Source organism: Pinus tabuliformis, chromosome 4_1 (assembly GCF_031772625.1).
Source record: "Pinus tabuliformis cultivar Carrire ecotype Pingquan chromosome 4_1, CPIR1, whole genome shotgun sequence".
In the NCBI taxonomy this organism is placed as follows: domain Eukaryota; kingdom Viridiplantae; phylum Streptophyta; class Pinopsida; order Pinales; family Pinaceae; genus Pinus; species Pinus tabuliformis.
The window spans coordinates 899906892-899920398 of NC_142303.1; the positions used below are offsets into that span (position 1 = coordinate 899906892).

The 13507-nt window shown below is 39.2% G+C and overlaps 2 pseudogenes; both read right to left on the reverse strand.

Moving 5' to 3' along the window:
* Positions 1–2203: 2203 nt before the first annotated feature.
* Positions 2204–3606, reverse strand: LOC149179067 (uncharacterized; annotated as a pseudogene).
* Positions 3607–7302: 3696 nt separating this feature from the next.
* LOC149179068 (uncharacterized) lies at positions 7303–8750 on the reverse strand (annotated as a pseudogene).
* Between the last annotated feature and the right edge of the window lie 4757 nt (positions 8751–13507).

The window sequence follows — 13507 nt, forward strand, 5'->3', positions numbered from 1 at the left end:
TTTGAGGAAGGGAACATGTTAAATATTTCACCTACCATTACCGTCAATATTACAAACAAACCTGACACAATTGAAGAGATCTCAGTGGGGGAAACTTTCTCTCAAGAAGAGGTGGCCTCATACACTTCCCTATTTCAAAAATACAGGGATATCTTTGCATAAGCTTACTCTAAGATTCTACATATCAGTCTATTGTGCTGTACAACAACCCCCCATTTCATAAAATTTTTACTTTCAAAACTATAATATGAAATGGGTCCCTTTTTAGATTAAATTGGTATCAACTTATCATTCCTCAAAAGGTCCGAAAAGAAATAAAACATTATAAACCTTTTGAGAAAGAACATAATTGGTCTTATAGTAAAAAATGAATAATCCTTTCTATTGCGATAAAGTGATCACAAGATCGCATATCGAAATAACAAAGGATCCATACCAAAAGACCCATTGGTTTTCCCCGATGCGACAATGCACAAATAACTATCGGATATCGGGAAGGAAAGTGATCATAACAACAGGCCCCTCTCTTTGCTCCGATGTGATATCGCTATCGGCGATCGAGGAATGTAGCATACATGCATCTAAAATCCCTCTTTTAAAAAAAATCCCGATGTGAATTGGCGATATCGCTATCGGCGATCGGGGATTCCAAAAGGACACCAATATAACAACTTAAGCATTCCCTCGATCGTCGATTGCGAGAAAGCTAAGCGCAACTTTCAAAAACGATTGATTAGGCCGGGATATATTATGGTTAATTAGTATTAAAGGCCTTTCTCTTCCCGATAGTGATTCACTTACGCCCAACCGCCAAAACATCAAAGCTGTTATCACAAAATCAAGCACTGAAGGGCTGCTGATCAGGTAGACTCTGTGTAACTCTTTCAGACCAATCTTTTGACTAAGGCTTAGCCTCCTTAGCCTGAGAGGGCTCTCTCAAAAGGTTATTGATTTTGATTATTGAGAAGATGGCTAACTCTTGTAAAGTGACATGAACAAGTATGCTGGCTGGACAAACATTAAACTAATTTCCATTGGGCCTATGGAGTCAATCATACTTCAGTAAACAATGACACTGCCTTTACATAGAAGTCAGGGCACTTGGCATTAAGATGTTCAGAACACAACTTATATAAAACCACAGTTTACAAAGACATACAGGAAGTCAGAGCATGATTAATGAATTCTGAGTGATTATGTATTTGTACAACTGTAAAAGAACACTAAAGAAAATATACCATCACACATTCTGAACAAGGAAATCCCTTATGAATCCTGAGAAGAAAAACAGTCACTTATATTACTGAACTCTGTTTTCTACATGAGCCAAAACAGTCCTCTGTTTTATAAAATATCCAACCCCCATTACATTCATCCTTCAGCTATATATAGAAACATAATTATAACTACTTGGAGCTTCCTCCTCCAGCATGAGGGGAGTTCGATGACTGTCACTACTGACACCTATCTGCTTTGCAACAAACTATTTAATACAATAACCACTAACTCAAGTTCTAAAAAGTTCTAATTTAATTATAACTCTAACTCTATCTTCTTCGTAGAAGATTCCTCCTTGCAGCTTTGACACATGGTTTCCTTTTCGTTTGGCTGAGATGGCATGAGATGAGCAGTTAATGCCCCATGTTTGTCTTCAATGACACATCCTTTCCGTTACCCTGAAACATAGGCCCCTGTTTGTCGGTCTTTGATGTGCTTCACAATATTCGAATCCAAAGAAGCATGCCTTTTATCTTTGATTATTCAAAATAGAACAGGCTGCCACGTCTTCGATGTGCTGGCCATTTTTTCATGTGTGAAGACAACACCTTTCAGAAAGATAAGCTGATTTATCAATCATAATTGGTTGGCTCAACTGAAACATGCAGCTACAGCAGTTTCGTAGCGCGCTACGAAACTGCTGTGTAATTTCATCATACACAGTCTCATCACTTCTCTGCATTCTTGCTATCTTCTCCCCATATTTCTCTTTCAGCTGATTGTTCACATTTTCCTCAACAAATGAATAACAACTTGCAAGTAATCCTGTTCAGCTGCCAGGCTTCAATGTCAATAGCTTTTCCTATAAAACTCAAACAGCATGCTCAGATTTCTCTGCAAGCCCTGCCAACCTGGAACCTTTCACTGCAAAGCACCTTTTCTTACAGCCACTTCAATAGATTCCAGACCGCGAAGAACACAACTTTGACAGATGTTCAATTAGATCAATAAATCATCCACCTCAAATGATTGTGAAGTATCCCCATGGACCATTCGAGTGTGCATAAAGCCCAATTTAATGAACAAATGGCCAATACAGTTAACAACAGCATGAAAAATGGAAACTCCAGATTGCTTGCCACAAAGGTAACCACCAAATATGTGGTGTTTACAACTCAACCATAAGTGATTCAAGTTCTTTAACCATTGCTTGCAAGAAGTAACCTGTTTTCTGGAGATACTTTGGCTGGAACATAGTTTACTAGTTTAGCATTTAGTCCCAGCTCTCTCAACCATATGAGCCTGCCAGTATCAAGAAGTTCTTTGCATTTCAAGCCTAGTACTGCCCTTTCAGCTCGCTTCAAGAATCTAATAATATTTCCAACATCATGAACATTAGCAGCATCTTCAGTGGTATTGCAAACATTTAAGTTGGTTCCGACTTTAACGCCATTAGAATGATCAGAGCAATGCTCCCCATCAAGTGCCCAGCTGGTCAGCCATGTTACAGCACAAAATTCTTCTCTTGTAAAGCCCAGGTTTATGAAAAAATGTTTATTCACATAAGATTTCCATTGGCAAAGATGGTGGCAACATGTTGCAATTGCAAGGCCTTTTATGTAAGGATGATTTCCTCCTCTGTTGGTATCTTCAGATACATATTTGTTATGGTTTTGTTCACTAAGACAGCATCGGAGGACCAAATCTGTCGCTGGTCCACAAAGATGTTTCCCCACTGCAGCATAGTAAAAGCCCTTCAAGGATTCCACAGCTTCCAATTTCAAATCTTCAATGTCTATTCTCAGGCGCTCCAAATTAATGGCCTCTGTCTGTCTCAAAGTTCGATCAGCCTTGAACTTATATGACCTGCGCTCCACTAGTACTATGTCCTTAATGCCATAACAGTCAGAAAGCATGTGAGTTAAATAACCTCGTCCAGCCCCAAACTCTACAACTTTTAGATGGGATTTCAACTGTTCTATCTCTTCCCCATGCCCACTACCATTAATATATTCATAATGCATGCTTGTCTTTGAAATGGAATCAGGACTCCAAATTATTCCCAGAGTTTCAAGATTTCCAAGTATGGATGCCTGTTATATGGCATGCTTCTCTTGAAAGGGCAACCTCCTATCTAGCTTTGCGTTGAACCATTTGTTGCAGGCATCAAGCAGCAAATATGAGTCCTGTATGTTGTTTTCACAAATAGCACTGTGAGCTGACTGAATTTTCTCAAGTAATGCATGGAACTCCTGTCCTGACATTGCAAGTATGGCCTTGCGCTTCATCTCTGAACACACATCATTATCTGATCGAATTCTTTCAGTTTCTCCTGATGGAAAACACTTTTCTTGAACTTCAGAGGGACTTCTAAATCTTGAGCTATCTTCTTCACCACTGCCAATCAACCTCAGCGGACTCTCCATAGCCATTCCGTTTCTCTCCACTCGGCTTCAATTCACATTTTCATTCCACTTTTAAATAATCTTCCTGAAATTGCCGACTTTAAATCGACCTTGAAACAAGAATGGGATAATAGCAAACAGATTACGAACGGCGGTCCAATCAAGAAGTTCAGATTAGTAATGCGCTTATCCTCTCACCATTGCCATGACATCTCACCATTGCGGCCTTTAGCTAAAAGTGCATTTTCAATTTGCTGATCCTGCTGTGCTTTTATAGCAGCTTTCACTTGATCCTTGTCTATATTTTTCCCTTGAAGACTACTAAAGCCGAGGCCAGCACCAATTGTCAATCTGTGTGGATCAACAAGAGAATTGTAGTGGTTTCCACGATGATAGCTAAGCCGGATAGGAGGAGAATCGGTACCATAACTACCATGAAATATGTTGATAGGCTCTGTACTGTATGAATAAATATGAATGGGACGATTATATATCTCCGACATTGCCTGGATTTCCAAATTATTACCATAGACCTTGTCTCTCCTTTTTCTCTTGCTGTGTTTTAGATCGAGTAGATGTTGTGATACTGACACATGTTGCTGAGAAGGTGACAGCTGGGTGAAAAAAACTATGGATTCGAAAAAATCCCCAATTTCGTAGCGCAGCCAGTGCAAAATATGAATTATGCGCTACGAAATCACCTAAAAGATGTTGCGCTGCGAAACTGCTAAAGGGATCTATGCGCTGCTGAAACACTTTGTCCTTAAGCTAGTCTGAGCAATTTAGGCAACAGAATTTTCAGTGATAACAGTGGCTCCACTTGGGATAGTGTGCCCTTGTGGTACACTAAGAACTCGCAGGTCCAGTGCCTTATAAAATTTATTGGACAAACATCTTCTTTAAGTTCCTTGGGTCTTCACCTCGGGCTTAAGCTTGATGATCACTGTAGGAGAAAGGAATCTACATCTACTAAAAAAAAATGCTCAGTCACCTTGAGCTTATTTGCACTTTCCTACCTACCTACCCTATCAGCTGCAATCTCCACTTGTAGCTCAAGGAACATGAAACTTCCAATGAAGCCAGTCATCGATCTGATCTAACACTTGAATCCTTTGGCTGTGCTTGAAACAAAAATAAACCAGATACTGAAGTAACCAAGGCAGCATGAGGTGTAACTGTTCTTCAAGATGAAACTATAATTGGAAATCTGAACAATAAATCTTCTCCATGTAATCAGCTATAGGGTCAAAAAACACACGGTTAGTTTGATGATTCTCATAACATTCTATTTCTTCAAACAACTTATCCTCAGCCACACCAAATTTATTTGATATGCTATCCAACTGCCTTTCTGAATGATGCTCACAAACAATGTAATTTTCCTTAGTATTATGATTATTATTTGAAGTAAGCTGCTGCAAGGAATTACAAAATTGAACAAGCTTTTCCTCTGCCTGAGGGTCGTAAAAGCTATCTTCCAGTACTTCTTCTTGCTGTTTGCAATCAATTTCATCTTCATTATGATCTGAAGCCTGACAAATCTACTGCATCTCTACATCAACATCAAAGGATGAAACATGGTTTTCACAAATAAACCCCTGCTGATCTTCATGGTGCGTTTCATGAGATGTTATACTTTCTTCTTGGTGCTGAAATGCATTGTTATGAAGAGCCTCTAAAATTTCTTCATCCATAAATTCATCATCCTCATAACAATCCTCCAAGTACTGAATAAGATTTAAAGAATGCCTACAGCAATCTTTAAGCAGCAATAAGGAAGGATAACCTTCTTTATACATTTCACAGAATTCATCATGAAAACTAGCAAGCGAATATATTGAACCATTTTCCAGACTTTTATACCAAGACCATGATTTTCCTTCTAAAGTGGTCATAAACATTTTCATGAGACAATCTTCAGGGAAATGAACCTTAAGACTGTGTACATGCATATGGAATTTAACCAAATGGAGAGCAGCATTATCCTTCTTTTCATCTTTGAATATTGGAAGATCATCTAACCAATCAACCTCTGGCATAGGATTTGGAAAACCAGGGATATGAGACCGATTCATAGGAGCATACCTGGGATTCATTCTTGCAGTGGAATTCATCTTGAAACTTCATCAAGCTACTAATCTTCTAGCAGTGGAGTCACCTTCCAATTTCTTATTCGATGTGTGGAGTCGCCAAGATAGTTTTGCAGCCTCAAATAGATGTCTGAGCTCCTACTACCTTCAGAAGTTCAGCTTCATGATTTCGGGAATGAGTAATCTTCAGACTCCCGGCAGACGCACCAAAATGTTATCACAAAATCAAGCACTGAAGGGTTGCTGATCAGGTAGACTCTGTGTAACTCTTTCAGACCAATCTTTTGACTAAGGCTTAGCCTCCTTAGCCTGAGAGGGCTCTCTCAAAAGGTTATTGATTTTGATTATTGAGAAGATGGCTAACTCTTGTAAAGTGACATGAACAAGTATTCTGGCTGGACAAACATTAAACTAATTTCCATTGGGCCTATGGAGTCAATCATACTTCAGTAAACAATGACACTGCCTTTACATAGAAGTCAGGGCACTTGGCATTAAGATGTTCAGAACACAAATTATATAAAACCACAGTTTACAAAGACATACAGGAAGTCAGAGCATGATTAATGAATTCTGAGTGATTATGTATTTGTACAACTGTAAAAGAACACTAAAGAAAATATACCATCACACATTCTGAACAAGGAAATCCCTTATGAATCCTGAGAAGAAAAACAGTCACTTATATTACTGAACTCTATTTTCTACATGAGCCAAAACGGTCCTCTGTTTTATAAAATATCCAACTCCCATTACCTTCATCCTTCAGCTATATATAGAAACATAATTATAACTACTTGGAGCTTCCTCCTCCAGCATGAGGGGAGTTCGATGACTGTCACTACTGACACCTATCTGCTTTGCAACAAACTATTTAATACAATAACGACTAACTCAAGTTCTAAAAAGTTCTAATGTAATTATAACTCTAACTCTATCTTCTTCGTAGAAGATTCCTCCTTGCAGCTTTGACACATGGTGTCCTTTTTGTTTGGCTGAGATGGCATGAGATGAGCAGTTAATGCCCCATGTTTGTCTTCAATGACACATCCTTTCCGTTACCCTGAAACATAGGCCCCTGTTTGTCAGTCTTTGATGTGCTTCACAATATTCGAATCCAAAGAAGCATGCCTTTTATCTTTGATTACTCAAAATAGAACAGGCTGCCACGTCTTCGATGTGCTGGCCATTTTTTCATGTGTGAAGACAACACCTTTCAGAAAGATTTGCTGATTTGTCAATCATAATTGATTGGCTCAACTGAAACATGCAGCTACAGCAGTTTCGTAGCGCGCTACGAAACTGCTGTGTAATTTCATCATACACAGTCTCATCACTTCTCTGCATTCTTGCTATCTTCTCCCCATATTTCTCTTTCAGCTGATTGTTCACATTTTCCTCAACAAATGAATAACAACTTGCAAGTAATCCTGTTCAGCTGCCAGGCTTCAATGTCAATAGCTTTTCCTATAAAACTCAAACAGCATGCTCAGATTTCTCTGCAAGCCCTGCCAACCTGCAACCTTTCACTGCAAAGCACCTTTACTTATAGCCACTTCAATAGATTCCAGACCGCGAAGAACACAACTTTGACAGATGTTCAATTAGATCAATAAATCATCCACCTCAAATGATTGTGAAGTATCCCCATGGACCATTCGAGTGTGCATAAAGCCCAATTTAATGAACAAATGGCCAATACAGTTAACAACAGCATGAAAAATGGAAACTCCAGATTGCTTGCCACAAAGGTAACCACCAAATATGTGGTGTTTACAACTCAACCATAAGTGATTCAAGTTCTTTAACCATTGCTTGCAAGAAGTAACCTGTTTTCTGGAGATACTTTGGCTGGAACATAGTTTACTAGTTTAGCATTTAGTCCCAGCTCTCTCAACCATATGAGCCTGCCAGTATCAAGAAGTTCTTTGCATTTCAAGCCTAGTACTGCCCTTTCAGCTGGCTTCAAGCATCTAATAATATTTCCAACATCATGAACATTAGCAGCATCTTCAGTGGTATTGCAAACATTTAAGTTGGTTCCGACTTTAACGCCATTAGAATGATCAGAGCAATGCTCCCCATCAAGTGCCCAGCTGGTCAGCCATGTTACAGCACAAAATTCTTCTCTTGTAAAGCCCAGGTTTATGAAAAAATGTTTATTCACATAAGATTTCCATTGGCAAAGATGGTGGCAACATGTTGCAATTGAAAGGCCTTTTATGTAAGGATGATTTCCTCCTCTGTTGGTATCTTCAGATACATATTTGTTATCGTTTTGTTCACTAAGACAGCATCGGAGGACCAAATCTGTCGCTGGTCCACAAAGATGTTTCCCCACTGCAGCACATTAAAAGCCCTTCAAGGATTCCACAGCTTCCAATTTCAAATCTTCAATGTCTATTCTCAGGCGCTCCAAATTAATGGCCTATGTCTGTCTCAAAGTTCGATCAGCCTTGAACTTATATGACCTGCGCTCCACTAGTACTATGTCCTTAATGCCATAACAGTCAGAAAGCATGTGAGTTAAATAACCTCGTCCAGCCCCAAACTCTACAACTTTTAGATGGGATTTCAACTGTTCTATCTCTTCCCCATGCCCACTACCATTAATATATTCATAATGCATGCTTGTCTTTGAAATGGAATCAGGACTCCAAATTATTCCCAGAGTTTCAAGATTTCCAAGTATGGATGCCTGTTATATGGCATGCTTCTCTTGAAAGGGCAACCTCCTATCTAGCTTTGCATTGAACCATTTGTTGCAGGCATCAGGCAGCAAATATGAGTCCTGTATGTTGTTTTCACAAATAGCACTGTGAGCTGACTGAATTTTCTCAAGTAATGCATGGAACTCCTGTCCTGACATTGCAAGTATGGCCTTGCGCTTCATCTCTGAACACACATCATTATCTGATCGAATTCTTTCAGTTTCTCCTGATGGAAAACACTTTTCTTGAACTTCAGAGGGACTTCTAAATCTTGAGCTATCTTCTTCATCACTGCCAATCAACCTCAGCGGACTCTCCATAGCCATTCCGTTTCTCTCCACTCGGCTTCAATTCACATTTTCATTCCACTTTTAAATAATCTTCCTGAAATTGCCGACTTTAAATCGACCTCGAAACAAGAATGGGATAATAGCAAACAGATTACGAACGGCGGTCCAATCAAGAAGTTCAGATCAGTAATGCGCTTATCCTCTCACCATTGCCATGACATCTCACCATTGCGGCCTTTAGCTAAAAGTGCATTTTCAATTTGCTGATCCTGTTGTGCTTTTATAGCAGCTTACACTTGATCCTTGTCTATATTTTTCCCTTGAAGACTACTAAAGCCGAGGCTAGCACCAACTGTCAATCTGTGTGGATCAACAAGAGAATTGTAGTGGTTTCCACGATGATAGCTAAGCCAGATAGGAGGAGAATTGGTACCATAACTACCATGAAATATGTTGATAGGGTCTGTACTGTATGAATAAATATGAATGGGACGATTATATATCTCCGACATTGCCTGGATTTCCAAATTATTACCATAGACCTTGTCTCTCCTTTTTCTCTTGCTGTGTTTTAGATCGAGTAGATGTTGTAATATTGACACATGTTGCTGAGAAGGTGACAGCTGGGTGAAAAAAACTATGGATTCGAAAAAATACCAATTTCGTAGCGCAGCCAGTGCAAAATATGAATTATGCGCTATGAAATCACCTACAAGATGTTGTGCTGCGAAACTGCTAAAGGGATCTATGCACTGCTGAAACACTTTGTCCTTAAGCTAGTCTGAGCAATTTAGGCAACAGAATTTTCAGTGATAACAAAAGCCACGCTTAAATGAATTATTCGGCCAATAAACGATATGATGAGCATTTAAATGATTGACAGGTTTAAATGGCCATTTAATGGAACAATAAGGCCAAAATATCTTCAGAGATTGTATCCTCGACCACCTTATGTTAATCATCCATTATTCATTGATTAATATACCTCATTCATATTTGGTTTGTGCCACCTATTCTCCGCATTACGTTCAGTTTATATCCTGTGCAGAGCTCCTCTGAAGCAACAAATTCAGGCCAAATGGGGAAGAAGTCTAAGAAATCTGGAACAGCTTTAGCTTTTGCAGTAACAGGAAAACACATTGCCGATCCAGGACCAAGTTAAAAGGGATTAATCTCGGACACCACATGTCTAGGTCTTGGTAAAATTACTTGGCTGAGCATCTATAATCTGATTGAGGCCGAAGAGCCTCAGGTAACATCAGTACAAGCCACAGCAGACCTGACCCGGAAGTCTGATGCAACTCTAAAGGATTTGTTCGACTCTTACCTACACCGGATAGCGGCCCGAGAGAAAATTCTTCCATATACCGATGTGGTATGATAAGCAATTGAGGAAATCCCAATTACAAACAGAACATTTTGCACCATCGACGGGAGAGTGTTCTGCTTGTTTCAACCCGATGATTTGAGACAAATGTACCATTTGCCCGCACCGGAGAAGAAGTACAACAAATCATTTCTGGAGAAATTCAGAGATGAAAATGACATTGAATCAGCACCAATACGAGATTGGAGACAAAACCCAGTGAAACACAAGCATGAGTCTTCGGGTAAGTACTCTGTCAATTCCTTGTGTTCTCCTTATTGTTATGCTGGAGTGATGATGTGTAGGATTTGGGGGTTGCATGATTCCTCAAACTTCACTATAAAGATGGTACCTTTAATGGAAGCAGCATGTAATAGTGAAATAATGGATTGGGGGAATATACTATCTGATAAGTTAGCAACAGCTGTTCTTGAATTTAGAAACAAATCCCACGTTACTGAAAGGTTCATTCCTCCATTTTACTTTAGTGCCTACATCCTAGATACTTTCTGTTTTAACTCAGAATTTCCTGTGCTGGGGTGGAGATGGACTCCCCAGGACCCCATGCCCATTCATATCTACCACCAGAAGTTGTGGAAAGCCCACTATAAACACCACCTATATCAAGTTTTCAATGGATTTATGTTACCCATTTACTATGCAATTTTTGACAAACCTCCTCCTAAGATTTCCTCACAAGCACAGATTGACTTAAGAGCTTTAGGAAACTGGTTCGGAGAAGAAAAATTCACATATGTAAGATTTTTCGGCAGTCATGCCAACCCTCATGTCCTCCCCTTGTATATACCCAAGAAACTATTGGCTCGAGAGATAGCATATCATCTTACATCCGAAGGAGTTACATAGACTCTAAGGAATAAAAAGAAGCAGGTCTGGCCTCCTTTTCCTCTAAGGTGTGGCGTTTACACTCTGCATGACTACAAACATGCAGAGAAAGAAGCAAAAAATATTAATACACTGAATCTCGCCACTCTTCCTAACAGGTGATTTGATCCAAACAAAGTCACCTATAATGCACTAGAACAGGCAAAATCCACTAAATTTGAACATAAAGAAGATGAGTTTGATGACCTATTCTCCTCGGCCGAGTCATTATTTCAGGTTCAAACGCTAGCTAGAATGAGACATCACGACGACGGGTTAGGTGAATTCAATAGAGTTAGAGAGCTAAGGTTGCAAACTCTGCCTCTAGATTTGTTAGCAACGGCCCCGATGACACAATCAAGCGAGCTTGAACAACGACTTACCAATGAACCTCCTGCTACATCAGAAATTGCTGGAGAAGTCCAAACATGAGAGCAGGAGGAACTCCAGAGGAAAGAACAGGAGGAAGCGCAGAGGAAAGAACAAGAGAGGATATGTGAAGAAGTGCAGAGGAAAGAGCAGGAGCAGAGCAGCACGGATGTGAATGTCGATGCCCAAATTGACCCAAAGTTGCTCCAGGAATGGCAACAATTCGATTCAATCATAAGCAATCTAGAAAGCTCAAAGGAAGCCGATACATCCAAAGCGATTGATACACAGGATACAACATCAAAAGAGGTTCCAAGTGGAACCAGCGGCCTACCCCCTACTACAGACATAGAAATAATTCCAAAATATCCTTTGGATCAGATCATTTAGCAAGTGGAGGATATACCTCCATTGGATGTCTTTTACAGCCCAAAGTATAGGGCCGTAGTAAAGCGACATCGGAAAAGAAGAAGGATTGATCAACCTTCACTGTTCCCTGAACAAACAGTGACAGCCAACGTGGTTTGGAAGGAGGAATTTGATCCTTCTTATGACCTAACAAAATTGTCCCAATATGCTGAAGCCCATTTGGCGACCACCATGGACAAGGCATCAGAAGTGAGTAATCTGTTAAAAGAAAAGGACCAGGCAATCACTTCGCTACAAGCACAGCTATCGGGGGCACAAAAGAAAGTAGAACAATTAGAACAACAATTGTCCACGCAACAATAGATAAATAATCAATTGAATAAGCAGTTGCATGAAGAGAAACAAAGGATTGATTCAAGTGCAATTCAAAAGCAGAAAGAGCTATCGGAAGCATTGGCAAAATTGAAAGCAATGAATGAACAGATGGTGAAGACGAAAGATGAGCAAATTGCTCAATTATCACGTCAAATAGAGAAGTTCAAGAATCTTCCACAGCCTGCCGAGTTTAGAGCAGAAGCACTACAGATTAATAAGGCATTGGTAACAAAAATAAAATTATTATGTCAGAAAATTGCTCAAGTGGAACCCCTGTGTGACATAATAGCATCAATAATCGATAAATCAGTCGATGCTAGAACAGACTTGGAGCAGACCGATGAGACCTTGACAAATTTTCTTGATTGGCAGGACACTGATGAGGGACAAGCGGCTAATTTGCCAAAAATCTTAGAATCTCATAAAGAAATCCTATTTATGGAATGGCAGTCCCAGTTAATGAAGGCAGAGAGAGCAATTTCTAGATGCAAATTAACCACAAGTAATTTGGTTGAATTAATTAATGATACTCTCTATTTATCTAATATGATCTCTAAATGTACACCAGGTAAATTACTATCAGCTAAAACATTGGAGCAGTCATGTTATCAAGAGCTGGAAAAGAATGGGAGATTGATCACAGGTGTTAACAGTTTAACTTGGGACAGCTATTGGTTGTTCCTAGTAAAACCATACAACCAGAGAGCCACCCTCAAGTGCCTAACAGATGCAATCGGGTGTATCATTCCCGATATACAAGATGCCACCTATGCTACTCAACTCAATTCTCATCTCAACCGCCCTCAACAAGTGGAACCAATGCTAGTGATAGGCCAACTCAGGTCGAAAGGCAAACAGCTAGAGTGATGAATCATGCTGTTGACTGCCAGATTGCTATAGGAAGGATATTCAACATCAAGTTGTACCAATTAAGTAGCATTTTAATTTTATAGTTAGTTAGTTTTAATCAAGTATTTATAGACCCTTTCAATGCATTGGAAAGGGTCGTAAATTTTTGTATATGACTTAAACCTGAAGTTACACTACTGTACTTCAGGTATATTTTTGTAAAGACTGGGCCAATTATTCCAATTTTGATAATGAAGCTTTTATGTGGATGTGCACTACTGCCTTTATTTAAAGGTATTTCTGAGTCGGAAGAAGGAATTCGAATTTCAATTGATGTTGGGAATGACTTGCAGCTCATATGGTACTACTATCTATGTCTGAATTCATTCTTTTTATGTGAATTGTTATTTGATCACTCTTGCTATTATTGAATATATGCATGTGTTTTTAACAGCATTCTTTATACTTTCCACTATTGGATGTTTACAACATGCTTTTCTTTTAATCATACATGTATCGGTAATATAAAAGGATAAGTGTAACAATGTTTTATTAATTAGTTTGTTCAACTATTTGAACA